The sequence below is a fragment of the Monopterus albus genome, unplaced genomic scaffold, assembly GCF_001952655.1.
Source record: "Monopterus albus unplaced genomic scaffold, M_albus_1.0 scaffold70.1, whole genome shotgun sequence".
NCBI lineage: Eukaryota > Metazoa > Chordata > Actinopteri > Synbranchiformes > Synbranchidae > Monopterus > Monopterus albus.
Window position 1 is genome coordinate 308,478 of NW_018127950.1, and position 6,000 is coordinate 314,477.

Genomic DNA, 6,000 nt, shown 5'->3' on the forward strand with positions numbered 1-6,000 from the left:
TAGTTTGAAGATTGTGGGGGAAGTGTTCTGTATGGAGCATATGGTGACTGAAGCATGCGATTCCCCCAGGTTCTGCCTTAGAAACTATGCATGGTCCTCAGTATCTATTTCTCTTCACTGGCATGGCCCATTACTCTCTGTCACCACCCTAAACAAAGGTGTCACTTTACTATTCTTAGTCAAATATGAAAGCGTGTGTATTAATGTGAAGCAGGACTTTGAAGGAAGATACTGCCATGCCCCATCTGCCTGTGCGCTGTTAAAATGGAGCATTATGAAAAATGACAAAGTCAACAAAATGTTGTGAAACATGTTCCAAGTTTTACACACAGTAGAGTAGGATGATGTATGATGAAAAAAAAAATCAGCATGAATGCAGGGTTTTGGTGATAGAATTTACATTAAATATTATCACTAACTGGTCAGACAAATAACCCAATTACTTAAAATAACAAGAAATTGATTTAAATATTGTACCACAGTGCTAAAATTGATCATTTTAGTTAAAACTGACCCAGCAGTGTCTTACTGTATATATTACAATTGATCTTATCATTATTAATATTATTTAGAACAAAGTTTACACATTGAAGGATGTCACACATTTCTGGCCCTAACACTCACCACAGAGTGTTAGGGCCACAGTGTGTTAGGGCCACAGTGTTATTTTTCTTATTTGACCAATGATCCCTTGTCCTCCCATCAGTCTACCATCACTTAACCTCTAGAGTCCCTGCGTCCTCATATGAGGACCGCACAGCTTGGGTTTCCAAAGCTCAGGACTCTAGAGGTTAATGGGCCATTGCAAACAAACCACAGATGATTCTTTATATTATCCATACATTCAACATATGTAATTTTTTTCAAATACGGGTGTAGCAAAATGCATTTGCATACATAAAAAAATGCTTTGCAGTGAAACACTGCAAGCACTCTGAAACAAAAACAGACTCAAAATCTCATTAGTATGTTTTGACAGTTGGGTAGCATGTTGTGAAGTGTTTAAGGTTGGCATGGCGCTGACCAGTTAACATTTTTCTTCCTTCTTTTCACTGCTCTAACTTATAAAAAATTCAAAGCATTCCACTTAGCTTCATCTTAAAAAACATAAACGTATTTCTAAATATCAGATTTTGATGCTAAATACTGCCCACTAACAGCTGTAATCTCTAGAATGGTGTACATCAGTCACAGGGAAGCTGCTGTGAGGCTTAACTAATGAAAGCGTTAAATAATTCTGGTGTCATGGATTGGATCATTGGATCCTATAGGACAAGTCTCTTGTATCCACTTTAAAGCCACAATATATGAATAATTTCATACCATTTATGTTTAGCCACAATATAAATTACCACTGATGAGTGGTGAGGGCATCAAATATTAAAGATAATTCTGCTTAAATGTAAAGTTCATTCACAGAAGACTCAAGGACTCTGTTCAAACAGCCCTCTGTATATTTTTTGAGGGTATTTTGTTTTCCTTGGACATGTGAATCTTGCCTTAAATAGTTGTTTTTCAATCTCCATCTTACTACGTTTTCTTACAAAAATTAAAGTCTGAAAAAATGTTTATTGTTACAGCCAAGGCTATGGCTGCCTGGGCAATCTGGGCATCAAAAACAAAAAGAAGCACAGAATTAAAAAAAAGTGATGGCTGTATGTAGACAAATGAATAGAAAGTGAAAAGCTGTTTAAATGCATAATTTATCACTGATGTTAAAAATCTCTAAATTGTATTAGAATCAGCGGAAGTTGGAAAAACAGCTGTGGTTCAACCACTGAAATATATACCTTTTTAAAGAACATTTGATGAATATCAATATAAAACTTCAGTGTCTGTGATGGGCTGGGAAGTTTATACCTCTCCACAAACTCATAAGGTCAGCATCCTCCTTCTATTGTCTTTGACCTTGCTCCTCACGCCCCTGCAGAGGGCTCCCATTCCCATAAAAAACACCCTGTTGACAGACACAGCTATTGGAGAACAAATGGGATTTTCACAGCCAGAGGAACACAAGGCTGCTGTTGCTTTGAGCTCATTTTCATAACCTTTTTCTCTTCAGCTAGGGATGCTATGGAAAGAACTGGGCGGAGGGTGGAACACTCTCTCCGCTTCATCTTTACTCGCTGTGGTCAGCTCCAACTACATGCACCTGTTTTCTGTCAGTATATCAAAGATCAAAGATTTTTATTGTCAGTTCACCATATGTGCAGGACATACAGAAAAATCGAAATACCGTTTCTCTCTCACCTAGTATTAAATGCTCATACTATTTAAGAAACTAAAATAGAATAAAAGAAGAACAAAAATAGAATAAAATAGAAGAAGAAAACTAAATTAAAGTAATTAGGATAAAACTAAATGGTACAACCCAATAGGCTATGACTCAAAACCATGTACAATCAGTGACAGTTGTGCAAATAAGAAGATTGCCAAATGGTTAGCATCACCAGGGGCGTCGGTGATAAGGTGCATAATAACTTATGAGATGCACATGGACAGTAGTGCAAATGACCAACAGCAGCAGATATGACGGTAAAAAACACTCAGCAGCAGATTTACATATAATATAACAAAAAGGGGGAATGTACTGAGTTTGTGCAAAACAGCAGAGGAAGTTTTTTACGTTCTGTGGTGGGTCACAGTCCAGGGGCCGGGGGCAGAGGGCGGGAGGTCATGGACAGTGTTCACCAGCCAGTATTTCAGCCAGCTCCCAGCATTCACTCCTCGCTAAAATCTCTCCTGCCTGCATGTTTATTCCAGGTCCAAAGGATCCATCTTTGGCGCTGGTTCTGTTCACTCTCGGTTGGGATCTTACTCTTTGACCTGGTTAGTTGCCTGTTCCCTGCCTGCTCTGGTAGTACTAGTTCACTTTCACCTGGCTTTGGACAGCCTCTCATCTGTGACTTAATCTCTGCTACAACATAACGCTTCAGTGATAAACTGCATATTAAATCCCGGGGTGTCATTTTGATGATGGGTCTTGCTTCTGGTTTTGTGTAATCAGCCACAATCACATCAAAGACCTGAACATTTAACCAGTGAAACACACTTGGTTTAACTTGATGCCTCTAGAAGAGTCAGTTGCAAGTCTTCCTGAAAACAAATCTCCTTTTTTTTGTAATTTCACAGCAAATTCTACAACGAAAAAATGAAATTAATTATAAACTCGGGTGACTGAAAAATTAAAGGATAAGACCAGTCATTTTGCATATCAACAGTATTTTCAACACTCCCCATACAGAGACTAAAACCAACAATGAGTTGCTTCTACTCATGGTTAATGTCGGTCAGTGTGTCAGTCCTGGATCAGCTTATTTGTCTGTGCCATAGACCTCTGTTGTTGTTCAAAAACAATTAAAAACACATCAGTGAAACAGACCACTGCACTGGGTGACATGTTTCTTCATTAGCAAATCCCAGACCCGACCATAGTGAGCTAGCAGAATGTAAACAAAGCAGAGAGCTCACACAAAATCTCACGCATGCGCAGTTGACTGTCACACCAACTTTGGGAAATTATGACCGCTCGGAGCCTTTTGGGGCAGCCTTTGGGTGGAGGGTGGGGGTGCGTTTACGTGTTTGGGGCAGTGTTGAGGTAATAAAAAGAGACGAAGGAAGGCAAATCCACAGACATGAAGTGAGGAAGATGCTTTCAGAGAATTCACAGTATGAACAGACACAGACATACCTGAGCCCCAGAAGCAAGGTGCAGTCTGTGGCATTGTAATAGAAATCTCATTAATTAAAACGTGGAAACTGACGATACCATGAAATGTTCAGATGTGTGCAAAATGTAATAACAAAGACTTTCTAACCTAGATTTTTGACCGATTCTTGACAAAATGTTTGAATTTTGAATAAAAGAAGCTGCACATGCATCACTGCATCAACATGCATCACAGCTGGACTTTATACTATCAATAGTAGTTTATCTAATTTAGTGCACTAGTACTAAATCAAATAATACAATACCAAGTCAGGATTGCTATTTTATTTTTACCTTTCTTGAAAAAAGTAAAAAATGACTATATTACCTCTACTATGGTCAAACTACCTGATACATTTTAGGATGCAGTGCAGTAGAAATGTAAATCAAATGCTTAACGCATTACTGTAATTTGTGGTATGAGTTTTAGATTTCATTAGTTACAAGCTCATGTCTTCTTAAACTCACCTTCAGTATCCCTTTGCTTTTTATTCCACTGTCATTGTTCTGCAGCATCAGTAAGACGTTTTAAATTTATGTCTTTTATGAGTATACATTTTGCTGTGGAAACATAGGGGCAAACAAAAATTATGGGGATTTCTCTTTAGTCGTCTGTTTTAATATCAATGTTTGGACATTGGCCACTCCATTTGTTTTACTAAAATACATCTAAATGAGACAAAAATAATGGAAGTCAATGTTTAAATATGCTAGAATAGGAAACCACTGATGGTAAAGACTGTTACATGGTAGGCTCTAAAATGGACAAATGTGTTATGTGAGCAAGAATCCTCTTTGGTCTTTGAGGCTAATTAAGCTGAAGAAAGGGTAAAGAAAAGGACAGGTGAAGGGGCAAAGGTCAGCACACTCACAATAATGTCTGATGCAAGGTTTATGTTAGGTACTGTATAACTGAAGAAATTAGTTGCTATCGGTAATTTTCTATGTTATGTACTAGGTTTTATGCTCCCCAGTGAGCTCTAGATAAGCATGTTCTTGTCTGATCTTGGAATCTAAGCAGGGCTGGGCCTGGCCAGTACCTGCATGAGAAACCACTGAGTTGAGTGTTGTGCTAGCAACCAGGCCCCATAGAACCCCTACCACTACTAGAAACAACAATCACTTGCCACCCAGTGCGCCATATAGCGCCAGTGGTCTTACCAACAAGCTTTGAGAAAATGTATATACCCAATGATGTCAGAAACGGCGTGCGATGCTGCCGAAAAGTGTTTAGTGAACTCAATTAAAAGACCAGACGAGGAAGTGTTGAACAAAAACCGTCTCTTTAATAAGAGAACTAAAACTAAACATAACCATACAAGACAAGGTGAAACACAAAACTCACTGTCGGTATCAGTCCCAGGTCAGAGCCAGCAAACACATACATCCAGGGGAATCCAAAGTTCATTGTCCAAAAGAGAAAGTCCGATAATCATACACCGTGGCAGTCCGTAACAAGAGGGCGAGGCAGAATAGAATAGTCCAAGGTAACAGTCCGGGATCAGAAACACAAAATACCAAAAACCGAAGAAAATGCTGGAAAGTCAGAGCTGGGGTCTAGAACAATCTGGCAGGAATTAATGGGCGAAGGCTGCTTATAACGTGGTGCAAACTAATCGGGAGCAGGTGACTCTAATGTGAGTGATTAAGAACGTAAAACGACCGAAACTAAGGTGAAACAAAAACAGGAAGTAACGTCAGGAAGTAAACAGGAAGCAGCGGAACCGAATCATGACAGTGACAGTCATTATTTGAATAATGGAAAATATGACCATAAGTTGTTGACAAAACAATCTTACCATAAGGTCCATTTACAAGCTGTTCTGTAGCTTTTGATGGTGTCCAGCCATCTGCCTTAGCAGTTGTAGTTTGTCCACTTATTATGGAAATTGTAGATATAGAAATGTTCTGTTTCTGAGCACTTAAACCTGCAATAACTGTTGTTAGCAAAGTTAACACACAGCCGCTTATGGGGCAGTTACATAGCAACATTTGGAGCTGTGTTTGCCCACCCAATGATCACTCTCTTTTAGCTCAGGGTTTGTTCTCCACTGACTCCTAAGGGAGAAATCTGGCTCCACTGTATTCGCCAGCTGATCTCTAATGGTGTCTACCAGCTGTTTGCGGGCTTTTTAGAGCTTTTATTGTTATTAAGAACCTGTCATTCAGGCTGAGACCGAAACTAAATGAGCAACCCCCTCTGGAACTGGAGCTGGAATTAAGAGGGCGGCTGCTTCGGCGACCTCCTCTGGCGCTGGAACCACGAGGGCGGCTGCGTCGGCGACCCCTTC